Below are 15,925 nucleotides of genomic sequence, written 5' to 3' on the forward strand. Positions count from 1 at the left end.
AGGACTCATTTTCTCCCTAATCACCTATTGCTGTATTGAGTATTACATATACTGAACTCTTTCCAACAAACAACAGACTGATGTCTTCCTCCATTGTATATTTTCCTGTATCATCATCCAACAGAAGGGGAAGTGTCATGTGTACAATATAAAAAAGGTAGCATAGGTTTGGATTAGGATGGATAAACTACGTGGGACCGATGTTTACTCATGCTGTCCCTTGTCTTGTGGCTTACTTAAAAGTATGAAAAAACCCATTAATTTTCTTAGTAGGCTTTTTTTGTAAAAGCACCGATTCAGCTTTTAGCTGCATTTTCCTGAATTATTGTTTTGCTTTTATATACGGTATTTATTGTCACTTTGTCCCCATGTAGCATTTCAAAGCATTTGAAAGCAGTTTAAATGCATGAAAGGTATAATTTGCCAGGTGAATACATGTTTTCCATGTATTGTGACTGTGGGCTTCTCCTCTGCCTTTTCAAAATGTATTATAAGGTCTTCATATTCTACAACAAACACTACACTGAGGTTGCATGCTTCTTTAGAGACCTCCCGAGTTGCATCTTCAGTGGATATACAAGCACAGTCTTTAATATAATGTGCACAGAACGCATCAACGTAGTTGTGATTTTTGCCCATTGGATGCTTATATAAACAAAAGTCAATATAGACAATAGGTGTCTAGAGTGCATAATGAATCAAGAGCAAGATGAAGCATTTAAGCGTTCTTACCAAAAGCATGACACAGCTGATCCTGCTGGGCTTTCCTAGTTCACCATAGCAGATCATGTGAAGAGCTGTATTACCATCATCATCACTCCAATTTACATCAGCATCATCATTTATTAACAGCTACAAAAAAAGAAAAAATATTGTTGTTTTCTTCATTTTAATTGTTTGTAATAATTGTAAATTAGTAGTTAATATGTTTATGCATAGTATAGTGCAAAGATACATGCATGGATAGAATGCAAAGTTAAGTAAAATAGTAAACTGAATAGGATCTTTAGTTATGCTTGTGTTTGGATGTTCCCAAGAAGCATTCTAAAGAAATGTTTGTTAATGTAGGAAGTGTGGCATGATGAACAAAATGCATGTGATGATGTCAAATTTCATCATAAAACCATGAAAAGACAATTACTGAACTCAGGAATGGAGCACACAATAATAAGCCTCTCTCTCTCCTTGATGGAAAACCCACCTTTTATTGTTGTTTTATATGTAAGACATTTTAAGGCTAAATTTAGTATAGAAATATTTTAAAATTACGTATGAAAAAATGCTTATAAAGCTTTAAAACAAAGCATCGTAATTGTTCGCCGAACAAATTATAGACAAATTCTTAATACACAATATCCATTATATAAATGTGTCGTTAAACCCAAGTGCTTAAGAACAGAGTCATGATTTAGTTGTGGTTGCACTAAACACTAATTGCTCATTTATTACATAACAAATTATATCTGTAGTTTTTTTAATTTTGGGAGACTTGTCAAAAATGATTTCACATCTGTGTTGAGGAACTCATAAAAATCCTGCCAAGTTTTTAATGAAAGATACTGAGACACTGATTGGCTCCCTTCCGCGTAACAGTTGTAATTATGTAAATATTGTAATTACAAACAAATTTAGAAATAACAATGGTGGAATTTGTTTCATTGTTGCTATGACACATAAAAGAATTCATGACAGATTTGTTACTAAACCAGAACAAAGTAAAATAAAAAAAGTAGAAAGTGGATTGCAGTTATTCATTCGAAGGAACCACATACTGGAGAACATGATAAGCGTTTTACATTTCCTCATCTTGTTATTTCCACAAATGTAAATATAAAAAAGCCTGTAAAATTAGTTACAATGTAATTCATTTCACATTTTGGGACATGTCTGGTGATTATAACCTTAGTTATGAGGATATCAAAAATATATTAATGAGAAACAAAAAGACTCTCATGCCCAGGCCTCGACTGGTTATTGGGAATGGTAGATGGTGTGAGTCCCCTTAAGTGTTACCTTAAGTGTGTGTAAGAGTGTGGCATGTGGCCTTGCGTGACCAGCTGTCTGCATGCCACTCATATAGCGGTCACTTGCCTTAAATTGCCAGAACTGCTCCCGATACAGCCCTGCTCACATCAATGCGGAAACGATGGGGATGAATTAACCCATGCTGCATTAAATCATAGATTTCAATCTATGTTTGTCCTAGTGACCAAACCTCCACACTAGTGCTATATTCGATGGGATGTTTAAGTTAAATACTCTAGTTGGTACCAAGCCTACTTCGCTGTTTGAAATTAACTATATATATTGTAAGAAATAGAACGCAGTATCATGTTTTTTTTTAATAAAGCATTTGGTGACACTAATAGCTGGTATAAAGACTTGTTACACATTTCTGAAGCTAATAATAAAATCCTATGTTTACTGCCATAGCAACTAATTACACGACTAAAGACATTATATAATATAGTTTCAAACTAATAAAAACGAACCGTTTGAGAAATAGTAAGACTGATACATAATTTTGCGGGACTTTGGAGAATAAAACAGCAAAATCTTTTTAGCAGCAGTTTGGGGAATTGGCACTTTTTGGATTCCATCAGTTTATTTTTATATAGTGTGACTATGATCTATTCATTGTGCCCTAAGAAATCAGTGATTGATACATCACACCTATTATTCAATACCATAGTCAGAGGGATTGTTTTCTGTAAGAGCTCAAATGCCTTTTTCGTATGGAGGAAGGGATTGGACTATATGATCAAATGTATGTGGATACCCGATCTCCACATGAGCTTGAGCTATAATGGCCTTCACTCTTCTGGGAAGGCTTGTTTTTTTGGAGTGTGTCTGTGGGAATTTGTGCCCATTCAGCCAAAAGGGCATTTGTGACATCAGGCGCTGATTTTGGATGAGAATATCTATATTTATAATCGATATCTATATCTACAGTATGTATATGTATATATAATAAACAGACTGAAACGTTGATTAGAAAACTGCAGTTTCTCAAGTGATTATTTAAAGAAGTCCCTGGAGTGCCGGTAACTATTTTTGGATGTTTTATGATTTGCTGTTGCAGCTACTTGGCACCGGGCAAAAAAAAATGGTGATTGGTGTGCAATTGTTAATTTTGGACTTTATATATATATATATATATATATTTATATTTATATTTCTCATCCACAATAGAGCTAGTGTCAAGGACACCACTTGACCTACTTTACAGGGATGATGTAACATCCATGTCTTTTATGCCCTTAAACGGAATAATAATGTAATTATGTGATGCAGCAATAATTGAGGGTGACAATCAACAGTGATGTTTTGCTTACAGTAATTCAGTCTGCTTTCTGCTGAAACTGAAATATCTGCTGGTCATTACTTAAGCTGCATCATGACACATTAATTTCATTGTAGCATTCGGACATTTTAACTTAATTGTAACATGTATCTTGTTTGGAAACATGCCATAGATACTGATTGTGGAAATATTATTCAACTGTATATGCCCACATGCTCTTTACATAACCTAAATATTACACTGAAAACAAGCGGTCATTATTGCTCAGTTATTGGAGTCCTACAGATTTAGAGGAAAGCAACAATGCACACTGTGTAACTTATCAAAAGATGGTGTTTAAGAAGCTTAAGCGCAACCAAGGTTGGATTTAAATCTCAGGTTCCCTTAGGTAGAAAACATACTAGTGCCCCTCCTTACTAATAAATATCATCAAAGGCTCAGTGAGTATAGAATGGACTGGACAAAAAGTCACAAAATAAATAAGGGATTAAGAGACGGGTCATCAAAGTCATCATAAGGCCATATCCTCTTGCCGCCTAGTGCAAAAGATGGTGCCTACTAAACCCTTGACTCTGACACTATACCTATTTTGTTTATCATTATACACATAGCATTTTATAAACATCTAAAAAGCACTTCATTTCAGCAAGGTTTCAAGATTTATTAGTATCTCATATAAACATTCACCATAGGCTTTGAATTTCCTGATGCTCCCTCCCATGTAAATATGATTTCTTGGCACTTCAGTGACTTTCATTGTGGAGATAACCACCTAAGGTCATGATAAGTAGTAGTGAAACACAAGAGAAAGAATATTCAACAGTGTTAGGAGTTTAAAAAAAAAAAAAGGAGTTCCTATCAATACCCAAAAATTAATCTAATAGCAGAAAATGTTTCCTGGAATCTTGAAATGTTAATGCATAATAGCTGCATTGTCTTCTGATCTGTACAGCGCTGTAAAGGTGTTGCACCTCTATAATCTAATATATCGACGTCAACTTTCAGTTTCAAAAGTGTCTGAAAAAAATTAAGCAGGAAAAGACAAAGAATATTTTTACTAACACATTTTAATAACATTCTTTTAATCATAGAGATTCCAGTGCATATTATAGTCTTCTTGTATCTACAGATCAGTGGGGTTACCTAGACCTGATGGTCAGAACAAAATTTAGCGGTATGTTGTTAATGTCTTTCATTGTTTTGTCTTGGGACTTAACATAGCTCACCGTTCTAGTGCTTCATGACACTGGAAGCAGCACCTCGAAAGACAGTGTAGCTACCAAACCACCGCAGCAAGAAATGTAAACTAAACAATAAATACTCCTAAATTTACACAGAGAAAAAAAAGTTATTCATAGGTTGAAACAGCACTTACCTTGATAATATGCAATTCTCCATGGTAAGCAGCAATGTGCAATAATGTGCTTCCACCAATGCACCTGAAAGCATGGCACAAATGAATCAGACGTGATCACTGGGCCTTTCCATTACAATTCACATCTATATTTATAACATGCATAAGAACATTCGGTACTCTTTTTAACATTGTAAACCTTCAGTAAGAACTAAAGAAGCTCACTCATAGTATGCAAATATCTTCTTCTACTTTAAATCAAAAGACTGGTGGCACACATTGAATAAACATGTCAATATGCCAGTTTTCATTTTATATCCATCAGTTTTAGAACGCCAGTTCATCGTTTCACACTGCAAGATAGGAACCAGACACTGCAAATTGCACATTAATGGATTTGAGAATCCTCCAGCAACACAATTAGCACAAAAGAAGAGACATCAAAGTGTCGCTGCACTGGAGTACGGATTACTTGCCGACTTCCTGACTGCTACACTGTAGGATAAAATTCTATCTTTAGATTTTGACAACGGCTAAAGTTTGGTGAAGCATAAACCATACCAGAGGATTCTGTAACTAGGACATGCCGTATTCAAAGTAACTTAAATATCCACTTATGTACAATATTGAAAGCTGTAACTGTCTAGATGTGCAATATATCCCACTGACAATTTCATTTTAAATCTACTGAAGCATAACATCCTCGTTGAGAACATTTAACTCTAGGCCAAGTATATGATTTCAGTTGCTCTAGAAAATATATATTTTAAAGGGTCATTAACGGTTAAAATAAAAAAGTGCGAGTGTCAGTTTTTACATATCCTGTACAAGTAAAGGTTTTTTATGTCACAAATTACATTATTAATATTACACTAGATTCAAGAAAGTTTGTAGAATTAAATCAAATGACAGATGCCTAAATGATTACTGTAGGTAGCATAGCAACAGAACACTACAGTATAGGCTGATGTGAGTTTTGTTATTTATTTTTTTTTATTAATGGTTAGACTGACCTATTGCAGAATTGTTTGCTTACATATCGTGTATTTTTGGGAAACTCTGATATTTTGTGTGAGATGGCCAAAAAAAATATTTATGGTAAAGCCCAATTCAAAAAGGTTTAAGTGCATGTATGCTTAGCATCTTATAAGTACAGGCTTGTTTTAGGTGACAAGTCAGTTGCTATGGTGACGAAACATTGGATTAATATAAACAACGCAGATGTTACACTGCGGTAGCCTGCAAGCTTTGAATGCCAACTCAATTTCTTCATTAAAAGCATCTCACCTGCTCAAGTTTAGTAAAGCTAGCATATTTGTAACCACAGTATGAGGAATATTAATATTTTAAAATTATAAGGAGACACGGCTTATTGTATAAATGAAGTATTTTGTTTTACTGTAAAAAAAATGCTGATTTTCTATATTATTTCCCTTTCTGTGTAATACGTAAATACACCAGCTGTTATTGTTTTACTTCTTGAGAAAGGTATCTGGGGGCAGTTTTTTTGAATATTTTCTGATATCAGATGAGGTCACGATATAGAACAAATTAATCTAATGGCAAGACAAGCTGCTAGGAACACTGATGCCCACTTGATGAGTTTGCCAGATAAATAGCATGTGTCAGTATTATTGCACTTACATTTTTCGTTTAAATTATATAGGGCATTTAAAAAAAAGAAAAGGTTTGAGATGTCATGTGTTTAATATATAAATATCTAATGTAAAAAAAGAGTGCCCAACCAGATAGTACCTGCTTCTCAGGCTGGCCATACTTTGGCATCCATTTTTATGCTCTTCCACAGTCTTTTTCACAGGTTCAATGTTTCTTTGAATAACTTGAGGAACAATGGTGTGCCACATTTCACTGTAGGCTTGTCAAAGGAAGGTAAAATGATAAATACAAAAAAATATTTTCATTAGTCAAAAACCCTACGATGTTGCTACACACTTATATTTGCCCTAAATTCGAAAATGTAGTATTTGTTACACTGAAGGCATTAGCCAGGTGACAATATTGGAGATGATTATATCCAATTGTGATGGCTCAGGGCCACAATAAAATAGATGGTGGCTGGCAGGAGATCGGAAAGAGCATGTGTCTGAGCCCATACATAATGTTTGTGAGTTAGAAGACCTATGATCCAGAACATAAGCATATCAATACATTTGTGAAGCTGAAATGTTCCTGCTGCCACGCCCGTACAATCCTATTAGGCAATTTAATATCTGATTTGCCGAAATGTAATCCTAAACATGGTTAATTACAGTTTGAAGTCTATATTTGGCCAGAACAGCCTTGAGTTTGGCCAAGGCTTTTTATGCACATTTGTGATCTACTGATAAATATTTATGCTATTCACTATAGCATTTAGAAGAAGTATATTGGATTTTGTTTACACAATTTAATTTATAAGAAAAAATTATATAAATATTACTGTGGCTTTTAAGGCAGTGGGTCTCTGTCATACATTTATTTCCAAATGTCTTGAACTTCGAGATAAGAAGGTCATCAGTGGATGAAAGTGGGATGAAAAGATTGGTCTTTACTAAAGCATGGATCTGAAAGCTTCATTACCATGTGTGGTCTAGAATCTTCATTCAGATCATTCTGGGGAAAGCTGAGCTTGTGAGTAAAAGCCACCTCTTATTATCACTTGCAAAAAATAACTCTTAACTCGCATGCACTCACCTAGAGGAGAGATGAGTGTGGGTTAAAAAAAACCAAGCAACTTGCAGATTAATTGATGTGAGGGTTGCCTGCAAGTTGCAAAACTCACCTCCAATGCCAAAGAGGTTGCGAGTTGACTAGTGAGTCCACCTCCCCCACTTACATCTATCAACATTATTTACTAAATGGGTCTTATGATTGCCTCTCTTTACCTCTCCCCATGAGGGGAGAGTATAGTGATCAAATATACCCCCATAGCCTGCTTAGAGGTTTGGGTAGATCATGGGCAGGGAAGGAGTGGCCAGCTTGCAGACCTCATCTGGTGTCAGGGGTCATGAATGAAGTAGCGTCCAGTTTCGGTACCTCTTTTACAAATAAAAACAAGAGACACTTCTTTATTTCAAAATTTTATTAAACGTCAGATATGGAATTATTTGTCCGCGGTGCGGACTAAATAACTTCAGCACCGCGACACTCAACCTTTATTAATATGTTGCAAAGTGTCAAATATTATTAACACACAAATTTGATACCATATATATCAATAATTTATTGTCAAAACGAAAGCAAACATAACCAATTGTAACCATTTAATAACCACTTAATAACCAAATTAATAACCAAATTAATAACCTGCTGGTATGGGCGTGTCCACCTGTATCCCTGCTGGAACTGCCGGCGTCCCCTAGCGCGGCAGTCACATGACCCTACGATTCACAGGGGTGCATGCCCCTGGAGTGTCCTGCACTTACACCTCTGTGCACCACAAGTAACCATACCTAGATGGTTAACTCCTGCACCGTACCAGCTTAAAAAACCAGAGTACCCGGCAAATTTCACAATTAGGGGAGGGATAGGCGGGAAAATTCTCTTGAAAATAATTGCCCCTATAGGCCACGACCCTTCCTTATATACCCCCCCAGGGAGGGTAATTACCCCCTCCCTTCTGGCACGGCACGTGGCACCAATACTTAACGCTTTCAGTGCCAAAATTTCCGCTTAGTCATGTCTTAACCACTTAAACAGGCTTGACCATGGGTACCTCATCCGCACTACATTCATGTGGCCCCTGTGTCCAATTCTTTCCCTCTGGGGCTGTTCTCGTGGGAGCTGTGATTAAAGTTAGTGCTGCCTGATGATTAGGAAGTACGAACTGCTTGTTGTTGATTTACCCTTGGCATTTAATCCAGTCCAATAACTTGCACAATCCTATAAATATAAAAATGACACATCTTTTTTTAAGAAATACAGTCATAAACGGTGATAAGCTCATCTCTCTAGTCTTACCTTTACAATAGTCTCTGAGATCTTGATTTAAAACATCTAGCGCTATGTGTGCTTTTACAATTTTGGCAGGTAGTCTGCATCCCCATTCAATTAGAAGCTATATGGAAATTAAATGACATTTTCAAAATGATTTAATTCTTCAGTCAACACAATCTAAAATGCAAAGGCAATAATAAAATCACTGAACATACTGTACAAATTCTCTAGAGCTGCAGATCATAAGGAAAGAACATGAGATAAGAAGCTAAAACAACTGTTATATAATCTTACCTACATATAGAAACCATGTATAAAATGTACACTTCTATCAAATCATTCAATATTGCAAGGCACATTCTGTAGTATAACTGTTACCCATAACTCTGACTTCAGTTTTTGGACCTGTAAAATTATTACATTTTTACCACTCCATAACATGTCATATACAATTATTCAAAGCACAACATATTATTGTATGTAGCAATGTAGCAATTTGGTTCCAGTTAGTTTAGTGAAATAACTACAAAATCTACAAAAACAGGATTTCGCATACAAGTTTGCCCAAATGGAAAGTCTGTCTGTTAACAATGAAGCCAATTGTAATTCAGAATTTCCATGAAACAGATAAAATCTTACAGTGTTTATCTCTCACCACTATGTGGTTTCATTTGAGTTTGTCTTCACATGTAGGACTTTCTTCAAGGTTTCATAGGTGGGTTAAAATTAGGACTTTATAATGAGTTGGTGCACAAATTTAGGCTTCAAAACGTTCAACAATCTTGAGCCAGGTATACCAATTAAAATTTCTTTTCAGGTCTGGAGTTGTGCATTATTGCTAAGAATACTAATTCTTGGGGTTCTTCAATACAAATATATTTCAGGGGTACATAAACCTTTAGGGTAATATAATTCCTGCTGGCCACTTTTAAAAATAGAACATGATCAAAGACCTAGAAACAGCAGAGGAAGTCATATTTGTCTGATCAAGGAATAAGTGACAGTAAGCTCTTAGCTAATTCTTAAGTTCAAGAGGGAGATGCCCATGTGCTACTGACAACAAGATTAAATATTTTTTCAGAGACTGTGTGGTACAGATGTTTACTGTATATAAAAAAAGAGCAAAGACAGAGATGTACATACAGAGTGCTATGTTGTGTGTGCTATCACCTCAAAAACTCTGTTCCGTGAAGGACAAGGAGAAACCTAAATCTAAAGATATTGCAAGAGAGCACAGGTACCATAATTTGTCTACGCAAACTGGCCCAGTTAAGAAAACAAAAAAAAGAATGAATATGTAATAAATGTATGTAAGTACATGTCTATTATTGGCATTGTAAAGTTGTATTATAAAGTGTTTTGCGGCTTGAACTCTGTGCCTCTTTTTCCATGAGTTAAGAACTCAGTCAGTTAAAGGAATGAATGAATAAAATGCTTAAATCCTGTTAAAGGAGCGATAAGGAATAAAAAAGTCTCCCCTTTCCTTCATGCTGGTAAGGATGTTCCCAGAGCCGAATATTGATACATCACACAATTAGTGCTTCAAGATCCAAGGTTAGTTTGCAGGCAGCAATCTCATCTTTTAATCTGTCAGTAAGTCCATTAGTGACGGTGCCACCAAGGCCTCATTATTCCGGTTTACCTCTGTGGGCAGGGTCCGAAATTCAATAGCATAGTCTGAAAATAAATGGAACCCTGGGAGAGAAGCTGGAAGAGGTGAAATTACTCTGGCCCAGAATATTAAAGAATTGCTGAAATGCATTCACAAAGTCATATTAGTTATTTACCAGGGTCACATTCCTCTCCCAGAGTGGAGATGGCCATGTATCCTACTCTGTCAAGATCAGGAGGAAAGATGAACATAAATCTCAAAATGAATGGAACACTGTAAGAGGGGTGGTAGACAAATAGACAGCCAAAATGGGATCAGCAAGTAATGAAAGTATGGCTGCTGCAGTGGTTTGGGTGCATACAGGATCTGTTCTGGTGAGAAGAGTCTGGAGAGCTAGGGAAAACTGGCCCATATGGTGGTCCAGGGTATCAAAGCTAGGTCGTAAACAAACAGTGTCAGGAACAGTAGAATCCACCCAAAGTAGCTAAAACTGGAAAAAACTCAAGGTCGTTAGGGAAAGCCAGGCCAGCAACAAACAGCAACTGGACAGAACTTAGCCGAAGCAACAGATGGAACCTTGATCATAGGAATAAGACGAATCAGGATCCAAAAAGCACACTCAGGAATACACTTGACAAACTCATCAAGACACAACAGCAAAAGGGCAAAGAAGAAATGTAGGCCCAAAGTTTGAGTAGGAAACGGATCACTTGAGGCCAAGAGGCCTTTTGTGTGCATGTAATCTGACTGCACTATGCTAGGAAGGCCTGATTTGGGCCCACTCTTGTACCGGAGCAGATCATCTCTCCTATGGAGGTGTGGCTAAAATATGTCCATGTCCACTTTATGAAACCTTACATTTCTAGAACTTTTGAGAATGTAAAAATTTGAGATGTAAAATGCCAGTTCATGTAAATTTTGTGTCAGAATTACTAAGGAGTACTAAGGAGAATAAGGGCCATTAAAATATATTTAATATGTATGGACTGTACGATTCAATATAATCAGTTTAGGATAATATAGATTTATGATACTATTAGGAATAGGACATAAGGAGTTCCTTATCAATGAGTGATTGTGGTGCAAAGTTTGAACAGTGTTCCTATCACTGTAGCAACCATTGGAACAGTTAGCTAGCTACTGGTGATGATAAGACAACTTTAATTTATAACTGCAAACAAATTCATCTTGGTCATTAAGAATCTGATTACACAGATGCACACTCACACACGCACAGCAAAAAAATTAAATAAATGTTTTTAGACTATCATTTCTTTTATGACTTTGCCACTAACTACAACAAAGATAAATATTTAAGCAGTACAAATGAATATTCAAAATCTAACAATGTTACAGCCATAGCCATATTACTTTACTTAAAATAAAATATGTATTTAATTTTGATCACAGTCGACAGCATTGTGATTGAATTCACTGCCAGTCCTTTGTTACTACAAAGAAAAGCATGTTCGACATCAGCCTTCTGACATAATGAGAATTTAGTCTATGAAAAATGCAGCAGGATACAATGAATGGGCTGCTTATCCGCAATATACTGTATTTTAAGTAACAATTATGCTGTAGTGCTATTCATGGTGTAACAATTTTTCAGAAGAGGTAATTCTATTGCATCCTCTTAGAATGATGGCTATGTGGCTTGACTGTAATATGAATTCAATACAGAATGGGCTATTCATGTGACACATCTACAGGTATTGATGTGTAAACAGGGAAAAGAAAAAATGTCGGTTCGCTAAGCTAGTCACAGGCTCAAATAATACAAATGTATAATACAAGGCCTACCAAAGAGGTGTAAGCATGCTGCAAAAACAGTGAATTGACTGTACAATGTATACAAAAAACAAAAACTGTCTGCGCTTCTTACCCTAATAAAGTTGGCAACAAATATATAAACATAATATAAATGAGAGGTTTTGGTTATATGAATTGGCCAAAGCATAATTAAGCTCACCCGCCAAGTCAAGGCACAATCTCAATAGGGTGAGAACCTCCTACATAGTGGTATTGATGTGTGCACATAGTTAACAAATGTATATACTGGGAGGGCGTGGCCGACCAAGATGGACGCGTGTACGGATGAAAACGCACCATTGGCAAATCAAACAAGGCGGCCGCCACTCCACAAACACAGGAGGCAAGGGAGAAGACGCCTCATACCTCGGTCAGAGCGTTTTTCCAGGGCACAGCGGACCAAGACTCCCGCGACTCGGCTGCCAAGAAGGCCGCATCTCCGCCTGCTAGTCCAAGCAGCGCTATCTCGGAAGACGTGCTCAGGGCCTCACTTGGACCTCTCTTATCGCTCGCAAGCCGACTGGCAGGACATCTTGAAACAATTACCTACAAAACAGGACATTTCCGAAATTATTGATGCGGCGACACGAAACATTCGCTCGGACCTCTTGGAAATCATAACGAACTTTCGCCAGTGGTGGAGACGCTTGAGAACGCCAACTCAGAGATCTGCAAGACGGTGGATTTACTGAACTCCCACTTGACTGACCAGAAGAACACAATAGTGCAACTCTCCAGGCGCTTAGAAGACCTCGACAAAAGAGGTCGACGGAACAACCTCAGGGTACGTGGTGTACCTGAAACAGTAGACCGTGCCGACATCCCTGCGGTCCTGCGGGAGATTTTTAATGCTCCTTCAGCGCCCGTTAGAATCTATAATCAAATTCGATAGAGCTCATCGGGCCCTTCGATCTCGACGCCCTAACGACCAACCTCCGAGGGATATCATCTGTAGAATACATGATTACTCGACGAAGGAGGCCATTTTACGGGGTTGCAGATCTGGGGACGCTATTATCTGGCAGACACACATAATGCTTATATTTCCAGATTTATCTCCCTCTACCTTGAACACGCGACGTCTCCTGAAGCCTTTGACGTCTGCCCTGAGATCAGCGAACATCCCATACCAATGGGCTTTCCCATTTGCATTGATTGCACGCACAAGCACCGACACCTATGCGATCCGCCAAGCCTCGGATATACCGAAATTCTTGGAGCAACTTGGGCTACCACCGATCACTATCCCGGACTGGGAACTAACGTACGCTGCTCCTGACCGTTTGATCAGACCTCATCATGGTCACCTAAACAACAACGACGCAGACCCCAGAAATTACCTGGACCTTCTTCCTCCTAGGCGTTCGGAAGTTCAGATCCGCCACCAGTTCCATCATGTGGGGAGGACAGCAGGACACATGTAGGCATAATACCTTTTTTTTTTAATGATTGTCCACCGTGTGGGACCCGGCATTCTCCGGAGTACTGACCTCACCGGGATGATCCCCGCAGTCTTCTGGACTACTACGCCGACCCAATCCTGCTGCGGATGCCAGATCTCCTAGCTGAAGAGACTTGCTTCTCGACCATGTCTACCCTCTTGTGCTACACTTCGTCATCCCCGCGGGACTGAGGGGTCTCACATCCACGACGTGGACTCATTTTACTCTCCGCATCTCGCTCGCTACAGATCTCCGGGGACTTCCATCCTCCTACATATTACCTGCGTGGTGGTGAGCGGTTAAGTCACTATCCCCTGACAAAATGTATTGCCTTATTTTCTTTTTGTTCGGCCTTTCTTATTTGCTTTCAATCACCTTTCTGAGATCCATAAGCCGGATGCTTTTATGTAGCTGATTCCTATTGTATATTGTAACACTCACGTGGGATCTGACATGCAGTCTGTCTTTATTGTCTTTGGATATGCAATGGTGTTTTTTTGTTTTTTTTTCCATATGCACGTACCTGTCCTCCCCGTTGTCCTATTACACACGACACATACACACACCACCCGTACTGTACACTCCGCATACATCTTATATTCTGGGGGATCGTTGTTCATATCTCCCTTTCTCCCACTACTGTATACTACACAGTTGAGCCTACCTTCACAAGAGCCAGCTGGCCCTGACTGTCCTCGGTCAGTGGTCTGGGCTAGGGACCTACTTTCAGGTCTAATGGCTCAATTCCCGATGCATTCGCATCTCTACAGTAATCCTTTTTTTTCTCGTTATGTTTTTTGTTTTTCGTTATTACATGATGTTATGTGTTATGTTCAATTACACACTGTTATGGTGCTCTGGTGTGCTGCTGATGGCATTAATGCATTCTTTACCTCTTATGTCTTATGGCGTTAGAACGCCTTAAATTCACGTCCCTGAATGTTAGGGGACTAAATAAACCCCAACAACGCTCCAAACTGCTCTATGTCCTCCAATCGCTGAAAACACATATTGCCTTTCTCCAAGAAACCCATTTTTCTGCCACAAAAGAATTCAGACTAACTAACAAATATTTCCACACCGCATTTTTCGCTAGCTCTCCTGATTCTAAGACCAGGGGGGTGGCGATTCTGATACATAAGTCAGTTCCTTTCCAACTCCTAGACATCTGGAGGGATAAGGAGGGCAGGGGTTTGTTTATCAAGGGATTTATAGGTCAACAGAAGGTTACCCTGGCCAACGCGTATGCTCCTAATAGGAGCCAGGTCCCTTTCCTCCAATCCCTCTTATCCCGACTGGCGGACTACCAGGAAGGCCTTACGGTCTTTGGGGGAGATTTAAATATGGTCTTAGACCCCAGCAGGGACTGCTTTACTGGAAGCTCACACATCCCCTTCACACAGATCAAAAAGGTGAAACGCCGTTTACATGTTTCCCAACTAATTGACTCTTGGAGGGATCTCCACTCCTCGGGCCGTGATTATACGTTCTATTCGGCGCCTCATAATCGTTACACTCGAATAGATGCTTTATTCATCTGACATTATCACCTGCCCCTATTACATTCCTCTACCATCGGTATCCAAATAATAGGGGATCATGCCCCTGTTCACATGATCATTAAATTCCCTATGCTTTCTAGGAAAGAATGGCAGTTGACTGACCTGTCCTCACACATGACTTCATACTTTGACACTAACTGCACCCCGGATGTTTCTTTTCCTATAGTGTGGGAGGCACACAAAGCAGTGATGAGGGGCCATCTTATCCAGCTGGGGGCCAAATTTAAGAGGTTGCAATATGGCAAGATCTTAGCTTTATCGAACTCGATTTCCCACTTGGAATTGCAACATAAAGCAGTCCCATCACCCCCCGTGCAAGCTCAGCTAGACGTGCTGCGGCTGCAAATGACAAACCTCCTTGACTCCAAATGTCAAAGGGACTTCTTATATACCCGACGACTTTTCTACGAGATGGGAAACAAGCCTGGGAAATTGCTGGCTAGGGCTTTGAGGGCTAAAAGAGCTTCTTGCTTTATCCCTAAGATCCGCGACTCTCGGGGTAAACTGCACTATACCACACAAGGAATTTCCCGTTGCTTTCGAGACTACTATCGTGACCTATACAACTTACCCGCGGCGGACCACCACGGGCGCCCCCAGGACTCCCTAATTGACTCCTACTTAGATACATTCCTCCATCGGAAATTAAGAGCTGAAGACGGCTCATCCCTAGAGGTACCAATCAGCCTGGAAGAGGTTGAATCAGTAGTAAAATCTATCCCGCAGTGTAAGAGCCCGGTCCCGGACGGGTTTACCTCCACTTACTACAAAAATCCTGGGCCCACAATTGGTTACGTTTTTCAACGACCTTGCCACCGGTCGCCCCATGGACCCCCAATCGAACCTTGCACACATAACAGTCATCCCAAAACCCGGTAAGGATGGCGAGCTTTGTGGCAGCTA

The sequence above is a fragment of the Sceloporus occidentalis genome, unplaced genomic scaffold (assembly GCF_023333645.1).
Source record: "Sceloporus occidentalis isolate IW3139 unplaced genomic scaffold, rSceOcc1.0.p SCAF_28, whole genome shotgun sequence".
Taxonomy (NCBI): Eukaryota; Metazoa; Chordata; class Lepidosauria; order Squamata; family Phrynosomatidae; genus Sceloporus; species Sceloporus occidentalis.